The sequence below is a fragment of the Vulpes lagopus genome, chromosome 2 (genome assembly GCF_018345385.1).
Source record: "Vulpes lagopus strain Blue_001 chromosome 2, ASM1834538v1, whole genome shotgun sequence".
NCBI classification, from domain to species: domain Eukaryota; kingdom Metazoa; phylum Chordata; class Mammalia; order Carnivora; family Canidae; genus Vulpes; species Vulpes lagopus.
Genome location: NC_054825.1, coordinates 78,424,733 through 78,437,027, shown reverse-complemented (window position 1 = coordinate 78,437,027; position 12,295 = coordinate 78,424,733). Strand labels below are relative to the sequence as shown.

The window sequence follows — 12,295 nt, the reverse complement described above, 5'->3', positions numbered from 1 at the left end:
GGGAGCCATAGCTGTTCTCCTGCTTTATCCTGAGATTTCAGGAACAGACTAAGTTGAGGAAATCCTGGTCCTGAAAACAAATGTCATTATTTCCTCAAAGGAGTTTATGATGTTCAACTCCAGCAATATGCCAACTGTCATCTTATGTTCTAAATATGCCAAACTATTGACATGTATGTAACTATGTTATTCATTTTTTCTTTTCTACGTGCATTTGCCAGAAATGGCCTCCCTCCCTGGTCTCATACTCCTCTTTCGGAGATAGTTCAACGTGGTGTTCTGTGCGATATCCAATTTGACTACCCCTGAGCTGCTCCTCAGTCTTGGTAGCTATTCATCCTCTGTGCTGAAATGAAATTTTATACTTTATTTTTTGTCTTAGTTTATTACAATAATTTACTTATGTGACTGTCTCTTTACTTGACTGTGAGGGTTTTATTTTGTTTTGTTTTGTTTTTGAGGCAGGGAACATGTTTATTCATCTCTGTTTTCTGAATGCCTTGCCTAATTCCTGGCATATTTTAGGTGTTAAGCAAATATTTGTTAAAAAAAATTAAGAAATGAACTGATGAATTCCATTTACCTTTTTATAAAGCGTGCAGCCATCACTAACAACCATCATGATATGAAATGGCACACAGTTATAAGCTTGTTTGCTGACTCTTACATTGTTGACACTCAGAAGAAAAGTGTCACCAAACACATTTTCATAATGAAGCAGATCTATAATCTGGCATTTACAACTCCTGTGCTGCTGTGGGTAGAGTGTGGTTTAGGAGGTGGAGAGAAAGGGGAGACGGTGCAGTTCTTCCCAATTTATGAGAGGGCTGAGGAGCAGAGATGAAAATGCAGAATGGCAATCAGATTAAAAGAGCTGATGAGATCCTAAATACATCCCTCAGGCCACAGGAGAGCCCGAGGGAGCAATCTTGGGAGGACTAGAGACCATAGAGGGGAGGCAAAAACTGGGCTTCCCACCACTAAAATAACAAGAGATAAAATGAAACCCACTTATCTGATTTTAGAATTCTATCTGGGCATAGAAACCTTCAAATTATTTATTTATACATAGTGATATCAAGCTCTATCTACTTCCACTCCAAAGGGAACTCTTAAATAATCAAGTAAAATGTTGAGGTTTCCTGCCCGAGTTACAAAGAGGAGGAAGAAGAAAAAAAACACAAATAGATTTTTGAGATACTCTTTTTCTAATAGTATATTTTAAGTGAATATCAAGAATTGTTCATTGTTTTCTCTTATTCAACATAAAAAAAGGCTCACATTTTACCAAGTCCTTTTCTGTGCATCAAAAATCTATGTATTTTTAGCTTTATATAAACCTAAATACAAATATTTATTTCCTTTTCTCTTTATGTTGTAGACAGGCATTTGTTAAATGAGAAAATTCTCCAAATAGGTCAATTTTCACTCAAAGATGAGGTTTAGGTGTTTATGTATTCTAATTTACCATAAAAACTCATTTTAAATTATTTCAACCACTTACGTTTAGCATACATCTTACATACATAAAAATAACATGCTTTTAATGATGCCCATCTTGCAGTCACACCAGCTTTATTTTGACTTTAAAAATATATTTCCTTTTTAACAGAGTAGCTTAAAGTATTAAATCTGTTACCAGTTTCAGGAGAATGATAGGTTAAATGATAGATATTTTTCTATGTGGGGAAACTGAGGGAGACAATTTGGTTTATCAGAGGCCCTTGACAAAACTTGGTAGGTATATGAGTAAATGTGGGTTTACAAGACACAAAGGGAAATCAATGATACAAATAGATTCGGATGCCTGGGGGCCAGTCAAGTAGTTTTATTTATGAGTCTGTCTTTGCTTCTTCTTTTTTAGAGAGTCTAGGTCTCGAGATGAGGGTGAGGGGGCATCTGTGTGGCTTCAGGATATCTAAGAGTGATATCAGATGTAAACAGGGGACAAGGGAGAAAATAATAAATGGGAAAGACAAAAAGAAGCAAAGTCAGGATGATAGAGAGGAAGCAAAGAAAGGAGGATGGTGCCAGGGAGAGATCTACACATGGTTGGGATTTTAGGGTTCCACTGATCACTTCCAAGCCCCAGTCCAGTTCCTACTCAAATGGGCCCATTTTAGACAAAAGGCAAATAAAATGTCTCCTGATGACAGTCAAATAAACAGGCTCATAAATCTGCTCTATTTGGAGTGCCAAAAAAATATGAAAGTAATGGCAATGTCTACCTATATAGGCAGAGGCCAAGGGTTACAAGTTAGGAAAGATGAGAGCTGACATGAACAATCACCAGATATTCCAGGCTGAGAGGCAGAAAGCAAACCTCGGAGTTGGGTTTATGCATTGGAAGAGAAGGAAAAGTGAAAGTTGAAGACAAAAATACAAACAACTCCTTGGATAGTCTCTCCCGGATTCCCATATTTCTAAGCGGAATAGAGGTCAACCTAAATGTCCAGATGGTTGATTTTCTACATTTCTTTGGAAATTACTGTCTTTTTTGGATTGCCATGCATCACATTATACTGTTTTCAGTTTTTCCTACTGCTTGTTTTCTACCAATCACCAGGGCACTTGTCTGCATTCAATGAAGAATAAACCACCCCTGGATGTTTTTCCACATCGGTTCCATTCACCATCCTAGAGGTTTTCCACATTCATGTGGAAGACACATCAGCACGTTTCCTTAACTTCTTCAACCCCGATGGTCTTCATCTTTCCTCCTCTTCAGTCACCAGTTCATGGCTTCGATCTGCCGACTGCAAGATTGGCATCATTAAAAGCAAACAGTTAAGCCCTGGATGTGAAACACTTTCTGCTCCAATGCTCCCACCCCTCTGCCAGCCGCCCCCATACCCCTGAGACCTCTCCAGAACTCTCCACAGTCCAGATCCCTGGTCCTGGGTGGAGGAATGCCAGCCCTCTGCTCCAGCCGGAGGGGCCACTGTGCCTGACCTCTGCATTGCAGTCGTGAAGTGTTTGTGCGGCAGTCCTGTCCATGGCCATTCACACAATTTTATCAATATCTAAGACTCCTCCACTTTTGAAATTATATGCTCCTGATTTATACTCTAATCCTTCAATTCTGTCTTTCCTTTTCCTTATTCCTTTGCTCCTCTTTAGCTGTTTTGAGCTCCCCACTCTCTTGAGTCCTCGGGTTGCTCTCAGACATCAGCTTTCCTCCGTCTTCACTTTTTTCCCTATTAAATCTCCCTCTATTTACCTTAACTCCATTTTCTCCAACATCATCCTTTTTTATTTCCTTGTGTTTCTACCACATCTGCTCTGAAAAATTTAAATGAAACCCACAATCCATCTTCTCTGATCTTACAACCACCCAAGTTTTGGAAGAAGAGAAAACCAAGTAAGTGTACAGAACATCATGCATGGCCGAGGGGGATCTGCAGTCCCTGGTCAACCCCCTTGCCCCTCATTACTTATTCCAACTTCTTACTTCTCTCCTCCCGTGCCTAACCTGCCTCACAGTGGAGCCACTTTCCTTTTACCAGAGATCTCCCCCTAACTTTGAAGAAAAACTTGTATTCTCTGACAGGAATGCGCTTACCTTTACATTCTGCACCTCTAGTTTCTGAAACTTTGACCACGTCTTTTTATCTTTCCTTTCAGAGCTGAGGGAGGAAGCTTCCGCTCCTTGGTCCAAGGCCAGAACCCGCTTAGGATTCTCTTTTGGGGGGTCTATTTCATCCTTTCCACTACTTCTCAATGTCTCCTCCAACAACGATTCTGACTTTCTTCCTCTGCAGTGCCTCATTTCTCTAAGCTTGAAAGTTTGCTCATGCTCATCTCTTTTAATAAATGAAAATCCAACTCATTTCCACCTTATGACTCTTCTTGCTACCACATAGTTTGTCCTTTCATGCAGTCATTTTGGTTATTTGCCCAGCTTCCATTCACTCTGCAACCTTATAAGTCATTGAAACCATTCTAATTAAGGTCACCAGTGCGTTTCCATTTGTCAAGTACAGTGGATATTTTTCTGGCTTTTTCTGACCATCTGAAGCGTAGGACACAGTATCTTCTGGCTTTACTTTCTTTCTGTGTGACCACTCCTCAGCTTCATCCAGTTCATCTATTAACTAAAGCATTTATACGCCCCTGAACTCTATTAGTCCTTGTCTCTTCAAATGTTTCTGGGTGATCTTACCTGTAACAGAATTTTAATAATCATCTGGATGATATTTCCATCTGTCTATGAAATATCTCAGGCTAGCTAATGACGATGGCATTTAAAATAATAGTAGTTACTAGTATTACTGGCATTTATTAATCACCTTCAGGCACTGTACTGAGGTCTCTTCTTATATTAACTGATTTACTTATCAAAATCTCTGAATTTTTTCCCCCCACTTTTACATCTGAGAGGTAGACTAATTTGCCACATCACACAGAAGTGGCACAAGTAGGCTTTAAATCCATCTTATCTAACCCCAAAGCCCATACTTTTAACCATTTTACCTGCTATCTGCAAAATTTAACTCCTATTCCACAAATTATTTATCTTCCTATATAAGCTGTTTCAACAAACCGAATCATCATTAGCAGAACCCAAAATAGAAAACTTGAAGTCATGCTAACGTATTTCCTTTTACAAGTAGTAAGCCACTATATTCCTTTATACTTCTTCCTTATATTTTCATCTAATAGTAGTCAGTTCAGCGTCTCATTATTTCTCTCCTGTCCCAGTCAGAAAGCTTCCCAATTGGATTATGCACATCCTTCTAGGCTTACTCTTCCAATTTATTCTGAAGGAACTATTATCTTCTTATGTTGTATATCTGATCATATCACTGTTCTGGTAAGTCCCTCATGACTCCCCATATCCTGTAGCCATGTTTCTCAAAGTGAGTTTTATGTATCTCCTTCCATCAGAATCACCTGGAGAGCTTGTTAGCTGAGGCTCAGGAACCACATCAGGATTTCTGAATTAGAACTGATGGTGGCAGGACCTAGACTCTGTATTTTTAAAGATTTATTAATTTATTTTGGAGAGGCAGGTGGGAGGGAGTGGCACAGAAGGAGAGGGAGAGAGAATTTTAAGCAAACTCTACACTGAGCATGGAGCCTCATATGACCCGGAAATCATGACCCAAGCAGGAATGAATAGTCGCCACCCAGGCACCCCTGGACTCTATTTTTAACAAGCTCCCTGTATGATACTTTGTCATGCTAAAATTTCAGAGCCTCTGGCCTCCACATCAGGGGCAAACACTTTAGAATTGCCAACAAATACCATCTGATGCTGTCTTCTCTTCTTTCTCCATGCTCTTTCCACTACTCCAACTACTCTCCGTGCTCCAGTACACCAGACTTGTTACACGGTCCCTCTCATGCCAAACTTTTCTCAGTGTTGGTGACTTCATATGTGTTTGTCTTCTACCTGAAGGCCCTTTTCTTTGTATGTCCAGCAATTCATGTGACTGTGTGTGTTGCATACCTTGAGTCCTCATGAGACTGGAAGTTTCTCCCAGGATACCACAAGCTGTATCATCATGGGGCCTGTATGTCCTGACCTCTCCATTTTAAAAATGCCATTCCAAGTTCAGCATGTGTGGAAAACCAAGGTATGGCTGAGAGTAATGGCATTAACGTGTGCTTGGTATGTCCTTAATATTTAGGTACTTGGGTCTTTTAGCAATTTCTCTTTGACTCATGACTGGTGGTTTGGTTTGTGATTAAGCTTTTTAAAGGGAAATTTCCTGTTTGCTGGCCTATCTACAAATGACTGCACCAGTGGAAGTGGAATTCAAAAAAAAAAAAAAAAAAGCTCTTTTGGTCACCAATCAAAATCTCTAACTAGAAAAGTCTTAGGAGAAATCTACTTGAAATCTCTATATGGTCTGTTTATATAGATGTTTCGTACCCCTCAGAATAATGAATAATCCAGGGGATGGAGGGATGTAGATAACCATGTCTATGCACTTGATGTTGAACTAAGCTTTGCTCATCACAATTTGCCTGTCAATGTGTGATCCTCTCTTTACAGATGAGAAGATTGTGGTCAGAGATGCCAAGAGGCTTGGAAGAGTCACCTAGCAAACAGGGAGACAAATCTGGAATTGGAATGCAGGTATGCTTATGTCCAGAAGGATCTTGTTGTCTTATATTGGAGTAACTGTGTGCTGAGATTTTGCCTTAATGAGTAAAAGCTTAGACTTTTTGTGTGTGTGTGTGTGATGAGTAGAAATGTTCTGCGAGGTTTTTCTGATAAAAAACAATTTTATTCACATAAATTAGTTTGTTTCTCCAAGTTTTAGAAAATGACATGAAGGATAATATATTTTTAAAAGTTTTCCTAGTGGAGCTTTAGGCTTTCACCCAGTACGGAGAAGAGTCCTATACCGCCCACTACTTAGGGAGGGAGCCATTTGATACTAATATTGTTTTGCCAGATTGGTCACCCAACCAGTGGTAACATGGGAAAAACAACACAAAGGGCTAAAAGCAAGAATTTCCCTACACCCTTTCTTCCCCTTTCCCTTTTCAGCACCCTCTCCCTTCCCAAACCTCCTCTCCAGGAAACTGGGACAGCTGGTTATCCATCTCATTTTCCTCACAGTTGCATGCTGACTCTGTCACCAAGCTGTGCATTTGCTAGAACAGTTGATTTTCTTTACAAGACTGATGAGGAAGAGAGAGCAAAAGTCCTATTCATTGTTTCTCTTAAAGTTCATCGTGGTGTGAGTGTGTGTGTGAGTGTGTCCCCCATAAGTGAGGGGAAGCTATTAGGAGAGAGCCAGATCTCTTTAATGAGCCTAGAGGTAATGCAAAATTCATGTGTTTTCACCTGCAGCTGGGTAAAGCCTGGTTTCACAAACAAAAAGGGGGAAGGCAAGAAGGGTTGGTTATTTATGCTTTTGCTAAAGCAGGTACCCTGGCTGCTACTGGGCATCCTGACCCACTTGTTCATTTTTTAGGAAGAAGTGAATACTTTCAATGGGAGAAACTCAAGCATCAGATTTGCTCCTTGGAGCATTAATAAAAGGGCTCAGTTAGCTTCATCTCATTATTTTACTATGAGTATTGACTTTGGCCTAGAGTCATGTATAGATAAAATGGTGCAAGGGCTTGTCCTAAGTGATTACTCAGAATTACAAATCATTTCACGTGTAACTGAATACTGCAGTCTAGCTGGCACCCTGCCCCTTGCTTCTCCCCCTCCCCTTTCTCTAATAGGAGCGCAAATCCAGCTTTGTCTGAAGAGGCAATTAATCTTATTCACTGAAAGCTGAATTTTAATTCACCAGCATGTGGAGGGCATATCTGCCTATCACACAGAATTAGTTTAACAGAGAATTTAGAGGAAAAAAATATTGGAGGTCTTGGCATTCTTGAGCAGTCAAAATATCTTGTAGGTACATTCCTTCATTAGCCATCTACAGGCTATGGACAAGCTTCCCTTTGTACTAATAACTCTATTAGTCTAAAATTCAGTTTGTTGTGTACCTAAAAGTGGCCGATTACATTTTAGTTTATGTAAAACGAAACAGATCAAAAAAAACCCCTGCAAGATAGGTGTGTTTTGGGGGAAAATGCACATAGGCAAGAAAGATAAATTCTAGTTTCCTAGAGATTCTCAAAGGCTATTACTTTTAAGGGCATGGTTTAGAGATGATCAGAAAAATAAAGGGGCACATAAAAATCCTAGAAAGCCTACATTCATCCAAATCAAATCGTATGTAGGAGTAAGTGGTAGGGTACAAAGTGGCAGGACTGCTGGCGCTGCAGGGGAGAGGCTCATGTGAGATCTGTTTGGCAGATACTGGGTGTTTCTGGTGCTTCTGAGCTATATTTTCATAATTTTTCCACGGAGCAAGATTTCAGTGTTTGGTCCGAGGTTTGTTTTACATGTAGATAAAGCGCATGCATGTGTGTGTGTGTGTGTGTGTGTGTGTGTGTGTGTGTGTGTTTAAACTTCCTGAAGCAGTTTCTTAATTCAAGTTTCTTAATTTGGACCAGAATATGACTTAACACATGCCCACACTTAGTTAGATATCAAATTGCCATAAGGTCAGAAAACACATGGGCTCTGGTTTGTACTTCTGTTTAACACAGCAGTCCTCAAAGGCTGCCCCGTGCTACAGGCAGGTCTCAAAACACCTACCTGTCTTCTCCCCAGTGAAAGAGGTGATTTCATAAAGTACAGTGATCTTATACGACCACCAAGAATTAGTATAGCAGAAATCTTAAGGGAATTAAAAAGGTGCTATTGGCTTTTCTGTAGCTTTCTCTACATGCGTGGTTGTCTCCTACCCCCGGAATTAACCTTCATGATTCCTTGCATGGCTTCTTCTAGGAATGCATGATTGAATACTTACTAAGGGGAAACCATGGAACTTTTTTCAAAACTCGTCCTAATGCTTCAAAAGGGTTTTTGTTTGTTCTACTATCAGTGGGTCTGGAGTGGGAGTGGGCCAAGGGCAGAGAAGCTATGGGATTAAGTATGCCTATGATCACCAAATGTCACAGGGTAACTGTCAAAGCACAGGACTGGAAAGTCACAAAGCTGTGTTGCCTCGTCACACCATTCCCAGGGCTGAGCCTGGTGATTATTTTTAAAGGAAACAATTTGAAAATTCAAGGTTTTTACATTATTACCAGAAAATATTGCTTTATGTAGTGTCAGTGCTATAAAGATGGATTTTTGGAATCCCTTGTGTAAACTTTGCATTATCTATATAATGTTTAGAGTTTACGCAGGTTTGGAATTTGGATATGTGAATGCCCAGAAGCACATATTTGCAAATAAACACTTGCAAATGTTCCAAGACTTAAATGATGCGTTGAATGCACAGTGGTGTTAGTGTTCATCCATTATTTATTTACTTAATTTTTTGTAAGCTCTGCTACTATACAAGGTGCTTCAGCTTATTTTGAGAGAAGAGGGTCATCGTTTGCATTTCCCCTGTGACTTATAGTGACATTTTCAATGCTGCAACTGTTTGACCCTTAACAAGGAGTGGTGGGGTAGGGGAGACAATATGAAGAGGCCTCCCTTTCAATGTTTCTTGTTGCTCTTCAAAGTATATGAAAATGTTCTCTTTCCATCCCTTGCAGTCATGACATTAAACCCACACACTTTAAGAGAGCTTCTGGATAATCTTCAACCTGCCCCATCTCCACTTGGCAAGGCTCATCAGTAGTGTCCTTTCCAGTATGAAGGGGAAGAAGCCCTCCATCAGCACCTCTTTGGTTGGAGGGCTTATTTCTCCTGTCTTTTTCAAAAGATATGAGTTCCACTCAGAATTCTTATGAGATCCCAAATAGATATATTTCCATGCAGAATTATTCCTTCCAAGCCTCTCATCCTCTGTCTGGATTGTCCTGAACATTCCCCAGATATGTCTATTGGCACTCTGTTGAAGCAATATTGAGATTTTAATGAATAAAAAATAAGTTAGCTGCATTCAAGGCTAACAAAGTTCCACATACAACCTTATGAAGCAGGTTCTATTATACCTATTTACAGGTGGTAAACAGCGGCCCTATTAGTTGTGTGTCATATATTTTGTGCAAAATAGAGGGAATAAGATTTTAACAAAGACCTTTGGACTCCAGATCCCATTCTTTAAACTACTTGACTATCTTGCCGCCTTATAAGCTACAGAAAATAAATTTCAGTGTTTTCACAAAATGACCAAAATGGAAGCAGGGAGAGAACTAAAGTCAGTAGTGAAATTTTTTTCCCATATCTTAAAATTGCTAGATCCCATCTCTGTAGCAGTTGAGTGAAGATTTTCAGAATTCCTTGACCTTCTTGACAAGAATCCCTAAGAGTCTAAGGACCTCTGATAAGGATTAGCCTTCTCTAGAACATGAAAATGGATTCTGGGGTTTATGGGTGCATAGTGGGAGTGTTTGTTGAGTTCATTTCGAGGAATGTTAGAGTGTTTTGAACGCAATTCATCAGAAAACAAATATCCCAAATAGTGTGGGGCTTTAAAAAATTGTCATGTATATGTTAAGCCTGAAGGTAGGGGACCTCAGGGTTGGGTAATCCAGCAGCTCAACCACATCACTAGATCCAGATTTTTTTTTAAAGATTTCATTTATTTATTCATGAGAGTCAGAGAGAGAGGCAGAGACATAGGCAGAAGGAGAAGCAGGCTCCCTGCACGGAGCCCAATGTGGGACTCGATCCAGGGACCCCAGGAACACGCCCTGAGCCACCAAGGCATCCCTAGATCCAGATTCTATTCTTACTCTGCCATGCTTGGCCTTACAGCTATTACTTCTATGGGGCTCAAGATGGCCACTCCGCCCCAAGCATCACATCTCCATCTGTCTCTGGTGTTAGTACACCAGAGACAGAAAATGCAGCTGCCTGTATCTTGTGTACTTTTGTTAAAGAAATCTCTCCTGGAAGTTCTTCTAGGATATTTTCCCTCATATACCATATATTGCCATTTGCAACTTGGTTGCGTATCTACCCTAGGACCGATAACTGGTAAAGGGAATGGAACACTTCCCTCTCATTAACTTAGATACATTTGTAATGATTTATGAGAGTCCTCTTGTCTGGGTGGCAACAGAACAAATCAAATTTCTGCCATCAGAGTATCCATAGGGGAAATAAGCTCCATTGTGTGTCCCAAACACCAACCCAGTGCTGCAAAGGGGGAAGAAATGAAGCACCCAGGAGTCAGAAGACGCTCCTTCCTCTTCTAGTGTCCCTCCAATACCCTCTACTAACAAAGATTAACCTCGTGCCAGCTGGCAAGGGACAAATGTTCCAGTATCACAAGCAGCCAATGAAGGGTGGCTTTGGAGCTGAGAGGCAATAAATTGGCAACTGGCACAGTTGGTTTGCCTGTCAAATCCTAGCCCTTTAATAAGGGCCTTCTGAGATGCTGACAACATGAACACCCAAGGAGGCTTTATGGAAAGAAAGCTGAACATACAAAATATTTAGCTGGAGAACTTATTTCAGAAGTTATATTGTGGGTTCTGAGAGCAATAGCTATTTTTCCAACCCCTAGAAATAGATTAGACATCCTTAGGTCTTTTACTTATATGTAGATATATATAATAGATGCATAAAATTTATATGTATATGCGCATATATTTGTATTCTAGGTCTATAATTTTTTTAAAGAAGATGAGAAAATGAGGATGGAGAAATTATTTCCTGTAGGAAAGTGGGTAACTTTATATCAAAGTCCAGACAAGTGCCCCCAAATCTTAACGATTGAAAAACAGGATGGAGAGAGGAAAAGACAGAAGGAATTTCAATGTGTTCTGAATATTTAATTTGACAGCTTAAGAACATAACTCCTGTTCCCCCTGTAGTGCATTTGTGGAGAGAGGACAAGTGGGCAGTATGCTAAGGTTGATCATCTCTTCCTTCCTTCATCATCGTATCAAATGCCTCCATGGGCTATGGCTGTGGAGGGTGCTGGAGTGAGGAATAGTGGACGTGAGGAAAGACTAGGAGGGAACAGAAGGTGAATAAGACTCTATATGAACTTCTGGGCCTTCGTCCTGGACATATCAGAGTCCTTGGCTCTGTCAAGATCAGTGAACTGATTGATTAATATATATATTTTTCTGGAGATCCAGCTGGAAGTAGTAGAGGGGAGGGGTTCGTGTCCTCTGTTATTTTTCCATGTTGTTTGTGACAATTCCCATAACTGGTGCTCCTAGGGAGGGGCTTCCCAGTGGAAAAGACCCCCGATCTTTATTTCCTGCCTTTTCTTAAAAAAATCTTCAAGCCATAAAGGGACTGTAGAGACAGCTTCCTTTTTAGTCGTCAGTACTCCAGTTCCTTAAGGCCGATGGAAACCCCACCTTCTACCACAAGAAGACAACTCCTGCAAGATCATCTAAGCACAACCATATTTCTATCTGAAAGAAGGCTTAACTTTAAGAATATTTGTAAATAAAAAAAAAAACCTTCTGACTTACGGTGAGCTCTAATAAAGCTATTGTTTATCCCATCAATTCTCTGAACCATGTTTAAATAAAAAGTACTCAAGTTTAGATATTCAAATGACCTTCAATAAAATGTACCATAGGCCCTGAAGACAACTTCACAGGAGAAGCTCTAGGGTTTTTAACAATATCTGTGTTGTTGGAGTAAATAAAGCCTCCTAAAGTGACTATTTTGAATACTCCCCTATACAATTACTCAAAAAGTGTTTGACTTAATTTACACTTCAGGGGGACACCTCCTGTAAAACAGATTCCCTTTCCCTCTATATCAGTACCTGGTTAATGATCCAGCTGACAGTGGTTCGAATAAAACTTGTGGGATGCCCAGCATTTAAGGAAATGAAATATC

The 12,295-nt window shown here is 40.1% G+C and overlaps 1 long non-coding RNA gene across 1 annotated transcript; it reads right to left on the bottom strand.

Moving 5' to 3' along the window:
* Positions 1–1,214: 1,214 nt before the first annotated feature.
* Positions 1,215–3,786, bottom strand: LOC121484884. The gene is made up of 2 exons (XR_005986137.1): positions 3,563–3,786; positions 1,215–2,756 (listed from the first exon to the last, which is right to left on the bottom strand). It is a non-coding gene; the product is annotated as an uncharacterized LOC121484884 (long non-coding RNA).
* Positions 3,787–12,295: the final 8,509 nt, after the last annotated feature.